At 40.4% G+C, this 14,554-nt stretch overlaps 1 long non-coding RNA gene across 1 annotated transcript in view; it reads right to left on the bottom strand.

Moving 5' to 3' along the window:
- Positions 1 to 14,554, bottom strand: part of LOC306830932 — a 43,982-nt gene that overhangs the window by 16,949 nt on the left and 12,479 nt on the right. The window lies entirely within an intron of this gene.

Genomic DNA, 14,554 nt, shown 5'->3' with positions numbered 1-14,554 from the left:
GGTGCGTTGTTTTCTCTCTCGCTCTCACACACGCACCTTTCGGTAGACGCACACACATAGAGATCTGTGGCTTTCCAGACGCTGCTGAAACGTAGATCACGTTCTGTGTCCGCCATCACGTGACCACACGTGGTCGCCGCCATTTTTGATCTGTCTCTGTCTGTCCCTCTCCCTCTCTCTCACTCTCACACACACACACACACATGTGCCACGCTTGTTTGTTTTGTTTGTTACCTGTAGTTTGGTTTATAATAGTTGTTTGTTTGATTGAGTTTCATTGATTTACTTGATGTTGCTTTGTTAAATAAATTCTATTATACTTTAAAAGTCGTTGTTTGTGATCACTGTGAATTTGCTTTGTGACTTAGGCTGGGTGAAAGGGCTTTGTGTTCGGATTTCACACCTTCAATTAAATACAGATTATTAATTATTAATGATATTAGTATTTAATTAACTAATTTTGAGACTGATATTTTGTAATATTTTGGTTGTTCCCTGTTTACAGGGTGGTGCCCCAGGTTTATTAAACACAGTTTAATAACAATTATTGATTTAGAAACTTAATTATTAAATTTATTTTGACAATCAAATTTTACGTCATAAAACCCAACATAACCGTTGGTCAGGTATTCGCTCCCCAACACTGTCCTGAGCAACAAATTGTCTATTTTTATATGAAAAGTGAATGTGTGGTATGACGTCTCAGTCCTATTAATATAGAATCATCATACTGACAGGACCCTTAATTATATGGAAAATAACATCATCTATAGCCATCACTATTAGAGAAAACAGAGTGAAGATTATATGCATGAGCAGGTGTGCAGGGTAGCAGGTGTACGTTGGCGTAACTCATCGTCTGCAGAATAACAGCCAGGAACATTTGTCAGACAGCGAAACATGCAGAACAGATAACATGCTGCTGTGGACAGATCTGCATCTTTCAGTCTGTTCATGTTCGGCGCTGCAGCTTCAAAAAAGCTGTGACTGCCGACCACGACATATGGTACAAAAGGTGAGCAACATCAACACATAAAAAGGTTTGTATTTATTTATATAAGCAGATGACTGTTTTCAGAAGAGGTCCGAGGGCTGCAGGGCTCGGACGGCATGAGCTTGGACATCAACTGTACCTCTTACATTCACCCACACACATCCCATCCTACACAAGTATGTTTATGACCTTTCCTCTGTAAGAATGAGAGGAGAAGAAGGTTTCATAGAGAGAAACAGACGTGTAGATTACATTCTAAATGCATAAACATGCATGCATGCAAACTCACCGTGCAACACTGGAATCACTTTGCAATTCAAATGAGTTTCTTTAGGTTCCTCGGTCACAGCTTGGAGAAACTGCATTGCAAAGGGCAATTTGAATAGGAGGGTTAAAACCACTCTGTTGCATCAGCGCCTCGATGACATGCACGGAGAGGAGAACATGTTCGCTGTCAGTGCGAGGCACAGTTTGAATTCAAACTATACAATTTGCAGTGAAAGAGAAATTGATGTGAATTGAAGTGTGTGTGTGTGTGTGTGTGTGTGTTTTAACATCGAGGGGATGCTTTAAAGGAGAGTATCAGAGGCAATGTAACTTATAATACTGCAGGTTGAGTGTACAATATCTGCTCAGGTCTGTGTAAAATACTAAACCACAGCAGGAGTCATGTTTCATCTGCTGCTCAGAATGCCGAGGTGAGTAAATGTGTGATCCTTTGGTGAGGTGTTTTAAAAGCGCTGTGTACAACAAGAGCTCTAAGATCCTGAACATTTCTCGTATTTCTCCAGGGCAAACAGCAAGTTCAGAAAACTGATGCCGACGTCTTTTGAAAAGACACATTTTCCGTCAGACTCTTTATTAGAACGGAAGGTGAATGTCTAACATGTTGTTGTCACAGGTTATATCAAGAGACTGCTGAAGGCGGGCCCAGCAGCTCGACTGAAGCCTAACGAGAGGCAGCATCTGATCTGCTCGTCAGTCTCCTCTCTGTGAGTGACACAAACTGACACACTGACTGTATGTGTCTCGCCCTCCTCGCTCACTATTCACTGCTCAGGAGGAAATAACCCGAGCCAAAGGTCATTGTGTGACAAACACACTGACCATATGGCTGCCACTGAAAAAGCTGCAGCAACATTACAAAGACTACAAGAAATAAGTGAAATAACAGGTGAAATTGATGAGGCATTGCGTTGATTCTCTTCGACACGACACTCTGTCGTCACAGGCCACAAATCCCGTCTCATCACAACAGCAGGAAAGATGATTCAACAACACAAGCAGAAGATATTCAGAGAGGGAGAACAACATGTCCGTCACTTATCGTTGAATATCTGATCCCTAACATCAGCTGCATTGAGCATTTTCACTTTTAGAATGAGTTATAAGTTCACAATTATACGTTTCAAAAAGAGGCTGCAAAGCGGTAAATGATCGGTATGTGACAAGTCTCTTTTTGCTCATAGTTTGTAAGTAAATATATCTCCTTAAAGCTAGGATTTGGTGCAATACATTGTGTGCATCATTTAAGACAGATATTCAAAGCATGACTTGTACACAGAAAGAATCCATGAATCTGCGGTGACGAGAATAAATCCCGGAAAGTGCCCCTAATGAGCCGGTCGACGACTTTGCATTCAAGGAGTCTGACAAAAAGGCTTTTATAAATCTCTCCAGGAAATGCTTTAAGTAGCAAAGCAGATGCAGAGGAGAATAAGGAATACAAACATAAACACACTGTGCACACAGGAAGCAGAGCAAACGTATCCTTTTAAAACCCGTCAAGAGAGGAGCAGCACTCCCATCTGAAAGCCTTTAATTCCCCCTCTTTACTTCATGCACAGCAGGTGGTAGTTGAGTGATACCAGTGCAGGAGAGTGTTTATGTAAGGTGTTTTATGTTTGATTATTACCTCATGATTGAAATAATTGTTTGATTTTTTTTATTTCTGTTAACTCTGTATATACATGCAGAGCGCAGACTAAGAAGCAAAGACAGATAAGTCTATAGCGAGGCCAGTTGAGATCCCAGCATGCAAACAAACACAGTGAGAAATGCTTTTTTTGTGTCCTGCAGATGTGAGGTCAGAAATCAAACACAAACACATTATTACAGACACCATCTCCTGCAGAACATCTACACAATGTGATGAACAGTCAGTACTTCTCTCTCTGGTGGGACAGCACAGCACGACTCCTCTCCCTGCTGTTTGCCTCTAATCTGTTTTTATCTCTCTCAGCCCTGTTTCTTCCCCACTTTAAGTCCCTGTTTCTCTGCCATGTCCTCCATCCATCCTTATACTCCTTTCTGTTCTGCTTCACACTCTGTTACATCTAAAGAACAGGAGATGGCCAGTATTTAATCACATCACTGTGCAGTGTTTTATCTTGCAAGAACTCCATACATCTTAAATCCAACCCTATACATCCCCACACAATGCTGCAGTCGCTTATTCTTTAATGATTTAAGACGCAGCCCCTTCAGTCTGGTCCGAATCCAATTCACAACCAGTCCATTGCAGACAACACTTTCAAAAACTCCAAGCCTCTCCTATTCTCCTCCCCTCTCTTTTCTATTATCGTTTACAGCTATTCAATCCTTCTGGAGGACAATGGCTTGTTGACTTGTAATGCCTCAGCTGCATCATATAAAAAGAGAAATATGAGATTGGAGACATTTTATGTTTGAAATCACGGAGAGAAAACTGACAGGTTAGCTTGTGAATAGCAGGTGCTGCACAGGAACATCAGCTGATAATATAGAATAATTGATGAATTATTAGGAAAGCAGTGGGGCAGGAGATTACAAAAAATGGCATTTATTAAGGCAACTGGATCGATAGAAGAGCTAACAGGACAAGAGAGAGCAGCTCCAGCCCTCAGGCTCTGACAGACGACAGAAAGAGGTTCAGGTGGAGGAGAAAATAGAAAGACAGAAGAGGACAGGACCAAGGACTGGACGCTGACAGGACACACAAACTCCCAATGTGAAACTCACTTCATGTGTAGCTTTCATTTAAACTGAGGACTGCAGGGCACTGGTTTCCATTTGAATAGGACCTCACTGCTTTCCTCAAGTCAAAGCAAACACGTCCAGACTTCTAACAGAATTTACAGACTCCCTCCATTCTAATAAAATCTAATTCACATGATCAGCTGATTTGATGTTCATTTTCTGCATTATGACCAGTCATCAGCTCACCATCTGCAGGGCTACAGAGCTGATCAGCTCAGCAGATGTGTTGTGATCTAATGAGATCAGACAGGTGTGAAGACATGCAGGGTCATAACACCTCTGTTCTGAATAAGGGAGTCAACAAGTCCATGATGGAGGACATATTGTACTTATTGGTGAACATAAGACAGTATTAAAAAGATGTGCACCTGTTCAGTATTAACACCAGGTTTGAACGAGACGTCATGGCTGTGATGTGTGTGCGCACAATAATCATTCACAGAACATGAAACGACACAATAAGTGTGTCTGATGTCATCAATGACAGTCAGAGAACTGACCACTGTGCATACAGAGTGTGTGTCCTCTGCAGGTAAAAATGTTCAGGCGACATGGAGGGGAGCTGCTCTCCCAGATATGCAACCATGATGCTGATGAGTGTGTCCTCTCCATCTGCAGCAGCTCCTCCGTCCAGTGCCTGTTAATGCTGCCGCCACATTTATGGACTTTTCAAAAGCCAGTGTGGATTCCTTACTGTCATTGGTGAAACCAGCAGTGTGTACCTGAAGTGAGTCACAGGCAGCAGCACCCTGAGCTTCTGTTAGAAGTCACGATCACAGAGCTGCTCATGTAAACAGAAACTGTTAGAAATCGTATCTGAAGACACATGTTGCTCCATCTGTTCCCTCTCTCGCTCCACCTCCGTGTGTTTGTCAGAGTTGTCAGACAGCAGAATCCAGAGTGAAATTAAAGCAGGAGTGGGGTTAGATTTAAAATGAGAAAATTACTTAAAAGCACAAGTAAAAAAAAAAGTATAATTGAGTAATATTTAAATGTATGTATAGCATAAATAAAATACACATTTATCTTGTTCATATTTTCTGGCAATATGTATCATTAAAAAGGAAAATAATGCTTTCCAATATTGTTCAGCCCTAATCAAAACCATCCATTAAACCATTCAGTCGTTTGGTTTACAGACATCGAGGATGTTTTCCCCTTCCTTTAAGGTGTCAGGCATTTCCCCCCTTTTCTCTACCTCCAGTTATAAATGCTTTGCAGATGAAGATCTCTCTTTCTGACTTGACATCGTCTCCTGCAAGAGCCCGCGAGCAATGTCTAAAGTGAAACATAGAAAAGGAGGGTATCTTACCAACACTTTTAAAATGTATACATACAGTATGCATCGAAACGTGTACCTACTGTATAATGGAAGGGAAATTGTAAGGTTCTTCATAAACATCAGGCCTATGAGGTCTAATAGTATATTGTTATAATTTCTGACCTCCATCCATCTGTGACAACAAAAAATAGTCATATTCAGATAAATATCCATGCCTAGCCTCTCTTGAATGAAGTAAACTTTATTCCCATTCATTGACTCTCACTGACTATGAAGACATCATGCTCCTACAAACTGAACAATCTGAAGAAAGAAGAAATTGGAGAAAACTGGATCAATCTGAATAAATTATTCAAACATAACAATATCCGTTCTGCATCAAAGAATCAAAACAAAGCAGCAGAATGCTCCAAGTCAATGTCCTGAATTAAATTTACATCTAACAGAACTGCTGCACATGTTTTTGCAAAGCGAAATGTTCAAGCTATTTTTGCCAAGACAATGTACAGCACAAAGAGAATCATGATAAATCATCAACAAGTTGAGGAAACTGCACCAAGCAGTTGACTGCCTTGCCTGTTTACAAGCAGCACCTCTGTGGGGAGATCACTGTGAACTTGGCCTCTGTGTGGACTCTGCAGCAACACAAACTGATCATTATCATTATTCACTCAATGCTGCCTGTGGTAAACATGAGCTTTAATTTATCTACTGTTAAACACATCTTATCAAACGTCAGAAGGGGCGGCAGGTTGAAAGGTTTAAACAGTGATTGATTGAAATGGTACTCAAGCTGTCAGATGTAGTGCTGATAGGTGAAATCCTCCCCCCACAAACTGTGAATCAAATGTACTCAATGCAGCAGATCTTTGGATCTGTTTTTTTTTTTTGAATGACATATGAAGGACTCCTGCTGTTGTTCCCTAAAGCCACACACCAAACTTAATAAATTAAGTTGAACATCATGCTGTGTAGATTATTATTAGACAAATTAGACTTAAACGTCACATATTGTACTTTGTTTCAATCATTTTAAATATGCCTCAGAGCTCCTCAAAACACGTCTGTGAAGTGTATTGTTGTAAATCCACTCTGGTCCTGTCTATAAACCCCTTTATTTCAGCCCTGCTCACAACAGGCCGTTTCTGTGGCTGTAGCTTTAAATATGTTAATGAGCTGTCTGACCACACCCCCTCTCTGGAAGGGCTCGGGGGTCTCAGGCTTTCACGTCTTATTGTTTACAGTGAGAAGGCAGACTCGTCTGGGGGAGGGGCTACTGCGCTTTGTGACGTTATGAAGAGAAAAATCTCCAAACGGCCTTTTTGAGCACACATTTTCTGAATGGAGCAGACAAAAGAAAAAGGATTTTCTCGTCATTGGGGGATTTGCAGATGGCCTACAGACATGTTAGAGTTAAAGAAAAATGGAGAAGTGTATTGTACACGTTATGTGACCATTAACTTTTGTTGCCTTTCAGAAGACTGGTGTGCAAACTCCGAGATAAAGAAAATAAAAGCTGGAAATTTTAAATGTCATAATAAATACATATGAATGGGTAAATTGTAAAAGTCAAGGTTAAATAATCATTTTAATATTCAAACAACTGAAAGTAATAAAGGCAAGATAAGGAAATTATTTAGACTCACTCTGGTTTATACTATCCCTGACCCAATAAGTTAATCATTCTGAATCATTTCTCAGCTCAGTGCATCTGGAGAATGGAAGTTAAAGCATTAATTTCACAGCTTATATAGTTCTTCATTACCTCCAAGCAATGGTTCATCTGATGCAGACAGAGCTGTTGGACTCATAGTTCATCAAAACTGTGCAGTCGCCACAGGTACTGTAGAACAGTGATGGACATTAATTTAATTTATTGAAAGAGACCAAATGATTGATTGTGGAACTGATCGATTGTTTCACTAATTACTTTGACAAGCCAACAGTGTTTCTGTGAAGAATGAGATGCACGGAAAGAACAAATGTCCTCATTTGTTGGGTGTCTCCTGGAAATGTGATGCAGTCTTGCTCCTCAAAAGGACTTAATCTATTCTGCTGTAGGAGCTGTCCAATGCTGAGGGTGATTGAAGACCGACAAGACTTGATGACATTCACCCAAAACCTGCACTTTCAACAATCCCTGCTCACCCCGCCAGCCGGCCTCACAGCGCTGTGAGCATGTTCAGCAGTACAGCATAAAAGCCTGTTAGCTATCTCGAGCTATTTCAGTGAATGGACAAAGAGAAGAAAAAAAACCCACAAAGTAATTCTGACGTCCCTGAACTCTTTCAATGAGTGCTGCTATAGAGCGAAAGTTGACCCAGAGGCTTTCACGGGGACAATAGAAGGTCTGATGTTGACAGAGAAACCTAATGTGAATCCTGTCAACACCCATGACACAGATAAATCAGTTTTCACCTCACACTCTCCAAGATAATCACCCATAATGAAAGCTCGAGTTGAAGAGGGTCGAGCTAAGGATAAGCACGCTCTTGTATGTGGTACTTGGTAAAGCGGGTTGGTTTATACAGAGGAAGATATTTTATAATTGTCACCATTCCAACTGAGAATAACAAAAAGCAGCTAAGTCTTCCGAAGTAATCAGAGTTTTGGACTTTTAATTTAGATTCAGCTCAAGCATGAAATTGCAAGACAAGGTTCAAGAATAAAATGAAGGCCTTAAGATTGACTATAAACGTGTATGGATATAAAGTAATCTGACTTTTTCTCTGTGAGTATTTGGGGCTGTCCATTTGTTAGTGCTAACCATCGTTTGTGCAGATAAACCGTGAAAACAGCTTTTTTTTAAGGGCTTTCTGTGAAATATGGTCACTGATCCTCCACCTTTCAGGTTTCCCCAAAATCCCATTGCAAATCCTCAGATGTACTGTGCTCACTGCTTTTTGCAGATTTAAGCAGAACTTAAAACAATACATTTGCTATCATGTAAAGACATGCAGGGTAAGCATTTAAATCCTGTGAGTTGTGAACATTGTCTGTATGTCAACCTCAGGGCTGCAAGTTTTAACATAAACTACTTATTTTAGAGTTATTCATAAGCCTTGTTTTCACCAAGTGGTTCAGTTTGGTGTGGTAAACCCCAAGATTGCTTGCCTTTTCACAGTCAACCACACCCTTACTCATCGCGAAAACACCACAGTGTGTCATAGTGTAAACAGCCGATACATTCAACAAAGAAGAACATGACACAGTAAACGAAGATCAATGATTCCGAGAAAGGTCTGCATCTCCAAGGTCATCCACGCATGGCAAAGGAACCAACAGATTTGAAATTACTCTTCTCCAAATCCACAAGATATTTATGAATTGGGCATTTTATGTTTGACCTGTATCACAGCTGTCACACAGTAATTGACGTTTCCTTTAACCAATCAAAGGACTGCTGCGTTTACAGCTCCAACCTTCAGGTTCTCATCGGTACAGTTTGCACGTCAACAGAAGTGTAGAAAAAATATGAGACAGGAAGGATCGTTTGTTTTTTTTGTTAACACTTCCAACTTTTGTGAGTGGAAACACCAACAAATTAGTACTGAAATGAACCGAAATGGATTAGTGGAAAACAGGTTATAGGAGCCTTTACAGACTTGAGACTTTCTAAAAATATGGATGAAGACTTACCAGGTTATAAATCAAGCACACATTCACACTCAGTTGGCACAGCCTTCAGTGGAAATTTTGGGATCAGCGTTTTGCCCAAGGCGCTTTTTTTTATAGATTTATTTGTGGGCTTTTTATGGCTTCATCTGAGAGATAGGATAGTGGATAGAGTCAGAAATCAGGGAATGACACGCGGGAAGGGAACCACAGGTCAGATTTGAACCCCGGCAGTTTAGCCTCTGAGCATAGGGCGTGTGCACCAACCACTTACTAACTGGACTATTCACATGACGACAAAAAAACCTTTGGCCGTGGACAGCTTTGAACCTTTGACCTTTAAGTAACCCTAAATACAGTCACACTCAGACACTCATCCCACCACTGTAAAAGAACATTTCGAGCTCTTTGCTATTTTCATTAGAACAAATGTTAAAAATATGTATTCATGATTGGTTCTTCCAGTAGACTGGTCTAGTATATCATTTGTGTACAGAGTATTCAGATACTATAAACATCAACATATACAGTCATATAAACTGAAATGTATAGTCATACATAATGTATATCCTCTCCTCAAGGATACTCTAAGGGGAATAACATATCATGTGAGCAACAGAGAAACAAAACACCCTCCTTTGATTTACTGCAGTTACTATAAATTCCAATGAGAGGAGGATCTGCTGACATCAAAAACTCCTTGAAACCACAGATGGAGCGAGTAAGGACGAAGACACTTGATATTCAAGTGTTGGCCCTGATGTGGACTGACAGACAATGTTGTCAGACTAAACACAAATGATGTTGATCTTCCAAGGTGAAAGCCAAATAAAGACGACAACTGTGGAAGAAGAGGAATGGACAAGAATGGCGTTGAGACCGTCCTGCAGAGAGAGAGAATAACCTGTCGCATCAGTCCTTTCTCCATCTCTTAACATATGGACAGAAACGCCACACACCTTCCCTCCCACAAAATGATTGATAGGCAATTTGCATGCTGTTCATCAACAACAGAGGAAAAGATTGTATACCTTTGTCATTAAGCAGCCTTCATTGTCTGGTTGAAGTTGACTCATAGTGCTGATCACAATGCTGGATGTCCATACTAAAAGTGGGAAAAATAATTTGTCTACAGAGAGCGCTAAACAGCTAATGCAAAACTTGCTGTAGACGAGATGAAAGCAAGGTGCTCATGGGACATCTTTAAAGCTCTACGTATGCAAGTAGAGGCTGTAACGCCTGCACACGAGCAGTGGCATCCCTGACGAGCTCTGCCCCCTGTAAGACTTCCGGAGAGCTGACCAATCAGATGAAAGTCGGCACTTATGGAGGGGGGCCACATCAGCTGAAATGAACTGTGCAAAGGTAGGTTTATAGGTTTCACCAGTTGGCAAGTTATGTGATTTGTCAAACTGACCTGTTTTCAAACCTCTCTTAAAATGTCTTAAATCAGCTCATGTGACAGTTCACATAGGAATACTTTAGTGTTAAAATTTTACAGACAATAAAAATGAAATTGTCTCTCAAAAATCTCATCTCACTCAAACATCGATGGCACAGCCCTCAAATAATTTAGCGCCCATGAACACTAGCGGAGGTAAACTTAAATATATAGAAGACAACTTGCTTTACCTCCTGAGCTAAAGCTCATTTTAAGAGTCGCTGCTGTCTTCGGATTATACCACCACAATATTTGAATGTAAAACTTTAAAATGACATACAGACGAAGAGGCAAATATATAACAACTGATAGTACGAGTTTCTGTGAATACGTTAAGTTTGGTTACACTTTGTAGAGGTGACTTTGCTGTTTGCAGACTACGATCTATTCTGAGAAGCTATGACCATATTTGAAGAGAAGCATGTCATTTGAGGTGTTCCAAAAGCATAATGTATGGCCTCAGTTGACAGTAGAATGAGGGATTGTTCTTCAAATAGAGGTTTGACATTGAAAGAGTAAAGGTGATGTGATTCTCCAGACCAGGGTTTCTTAACCATGGGGCCGCGGCCCTTCGAAGGGCCGCGAGCGCCACCTGCAGGGCCGCGAGGGGATAATATGTTTGCATCTGTGGGCCGTAAGGGCCGTGATCGTTGGCCTGCAATATACTCTCCGACCACCAGAGGCAGTATCATCAGTTAGAAGTAGGCCTACATCACGAGAAGGAGAAGAATATTTAGCTTAACGTCTATGGAGAAGTCTCAACTCTGCTAAACCCTGCGGCCCCCTTTACACGGAGACGCTCTGACAGAAACGTATCGAAACGACCGCACTCCGGATTCAAACTACAGACCGTCTACACAGCAGGTCTGAGTGAAAACGATGTAGTTGTCACGCCCGGCCAGTAGTGGGCAGTGGAACTTTACAGCGCGACACTCAGCAGTATAACCACTTCCTCCACAACATCCTCCTCAACGGCGAGTTCTCCCAAGTCTTACCTAAATGCTGCGTATGGTCGCCCTGTGCTCGGGTAAAGGTTGAACTATTTGCCGCAAGTATTCGTTGCGCTTTCGGTGGCGACATACTCAATGTCTCATATCAAGGTTCTGTTTTAAAAGACGATATAACGCCAATAGCTGCCGAAGCACATAGCCGCCGCCATTGTTGTTTGTTCTCGACTACTGCGCATGTCCAAATGTTTCGTCTTACTGTCACAGCGTCTCCGTGGAAACGGCGCCTGAATCTGAATGGAAACGTGATGGAGAGGTTCTTAAAACGAAAAAATAATGACAGCAACGGGGGCAGCGCTACACAAAACAGAATGCTCTTTTTAATTTCAACAAATCTACCGAACTTCATTGAGCACCTAATTTTATTGCTTTTGTTGCTAAGTTTATATTGGGTTACTTATTTGACAAACATGCACTAAAACATGGTTTTATATGAGCAAAATTAATAAAATGATCTTGTTAACTTGTGCAAGGTTTTATGCATAATTAGCCTATGTATAGGTTGATATATTGATTAAAAAACATACAAATGAAGAACAGGATTCATTATTACAACATAGTGACACAAATAGCTATTAAATAAAAATGACCACAAAAGTTAAATCAGAACCGTTCACTCGATTGGGCCCCAGACTACCTTGCCCTGAAAATGTTGGGCCCCAAGGTCAAAAAGGTTAAGAAACCCTGCTCCAGACCATGTATAGAAACATCCGAAGTGGGAAGGAATTTATGACACCTGTTGAACTGTATATAATGTCTCCACACTGACCATTAAATTGTCTATCTTTCAGCCTGCACAGAGTCTCAGTGTTGTCTGTTAGATTAGAACCACGGCCGTGATATGCTGCGTTAATATTATCCAGTCTGTTGATAGATTCAGCTTTAGGGACATTGATATTATTCAACCCATCAACAACCAAATCAAGTTTGGGATGCATATCGTAAAATTGAAATCTTGTTTTCAGATGTTATTAGCACACATCCGCTGCTCTCTCTGCTTCACAGAACCCTGAAACAGTATGAGGGCAGTGTGTGTACGAGAGGGGAGAAGGGAGGTGTATATTAAGAGAGCGTTTGTTTTGATCTGAGAACATGCACTGTCGTTTATTTACTGATTTGTGCTCTGGAAGCAAGCCTTTAACAATCCTTCTCACCACTAGCTGTATGTAGAGAATGTATTAAATAACATAGGTAGAAATACTGCAGTGTGTCAACAGGTGCTGCTACATTTCTATTTGTTAAAGGTGACACCTGACCAAAGCATTGCACCAATATTTTCATTCTTTTTTTTTTTTTTTTACTATTTTTCCAATAGTTCATGACTTCAATCTGTTCGCGTCAGATAGAGGGGAGGTAGCTGCAATCTCGGAAAGATTGTGTTTCTGGTTCCTGGAGGTCTCACTCCCCATGGGAGACATCCAGGCAGCGCTCCGCACAACTGAGACGACAGTCTGAGAAGCAAAACCACCTAATGTCATTTGATTTACTCCCTGTCACTTAGAGCAGCTTTCTTCCTCTTTGACCTCAGATGTTTTTATAGCGACAGGCTTTATGTTGTTGTAAAAAAAAAAAACCCAAGGTATATAAATCATAACTACTAAAGGCAAATGGTGATGAATTACGTCACATCAGAAATATTTCTACTGATATAATGTGTTTCCATACATTAGTCTTTTTCCATACATTATTTTGAAGGGGCATTGCTGTTGTGGTTGCCGAGGAAACAAATGGCTATCAGGTTGCTCATGTATGTAACTTATCAATAGGATATAGTGGCATGACTGGAGCACTTGTTCTTTCATACGGACACAACTATCTTGTGTTTTTGTAAGCTTTTTTAACACTTGTATTTCTTTTACTTACATTTTCCAGATATTTGGTGATTTTGCACTTTGATGCTTTGACAAAAAACATCCTGATAATGTGATGCTAAAAGTTTTTGAATTTAAATGCATATTGGTCAATCTGCCTCTGAATGACATTTGAACTGTGTCATACTTTGATTTTAAAATTAGTTTGCATAATTTTCACATCACTTTTCCGAAAGGCTTGACCCCGAGAGGACACACATTTCAGGTCTTAAAGATTCACCCTCCTCTGCTACTTCTGCACGTCTTCTTCTCAAAATGATGTTTTGTCATTTCAGTTCACATTATTCAAATGTCTACATTAATATTTATAAGGGTTCGAAGATGGAGCAGGATCTGATGGAGGTCAGTTTCTACTCCCACATCTCTTCTCGTGGACATTTGTAATGCATCATTTGTTTTACTGCAATGAGGGAAGAAGCAAGGGAGATAGGGAGAGAGTATGCAGCAGATGTTTCTTTAATTAGCATTCACCCACATTTTACAACCATGTTCTCATCTCAATTACTTACAGCTAGTTTTAAATCCATCGTCTCAATGTGTAAATTATTCACAAATGTACATGTTGCAGGCTACCTCTGACTTTACGTTAAATGCTACATAGCCTTACAGCTAAACAAATCACAATGTCATGACAACCTACATGGTCAAAAATCCCTTGATAGTCAAACAAAAAAAAACAAAAAAAAACATGCTGTTATGTACACAAAGCCCTTGGGTTTGTGTGGGTTATCTAAAGCCCTGGAACCTACTACGAGATTTTCAAATTCTTAAACGATTATGAAAATGTGACAGATCAAATATATATGTGGTGTGTAATGAGAGGACATACTCAGCATACCAAACTAACAGATTAATTCACCAACAACCAGAGTCTTGAATCTCAAAATGAATAACCACGAGATTCTATTGAAGCAGGCAGTTGTGAACTTCCTGTTACTGACATTGCGGTAGCAATTTCTAAATAGGGAGACCTCTGAGCAGGTCTGGGAGCCTCAAATCCCTGGTCACACCTCACATTAAAAAAACAAACCTGATGGTCTGACAAATCTGATGGTAATCTTTAGAACCATCAGATTGTATGGCCTTTGCTGACTATTGAATCAGGCCCCAAATCAGCCTGATTACCTTACTAAAGTTGATCAGTGCTCAGTGTTTCTAAAAACAAAGACAGAAATATTTGCACCTGTTTGAGTGTTCTCCAAACAAATATTCAGAGCTGAATTAGTCCAATTGTAAACGGTGAATCAGACTATTTGGCAGGAATTGCTTTATGAGATTGAAGAGAAACATGTCGTTCAAAGTAAGAGGTCTATATTCATGAGTAAG

Source organism: Symphodus melops (assembly GCF_947650265.1).
Source record: "Symphodus melops genome assembly, chromosome: 10".
In the NCBI taxonomy this organism is placed as follows: domain Eukaryota; kingdom Metazoa; phylum Chordata; class Actinopteri; order Labriformes; family Labridae; genus Symphodus; species Symphodus melops.
This window is presented reverse-complemented; position numbering and strand designations above follow the sequence as displayed.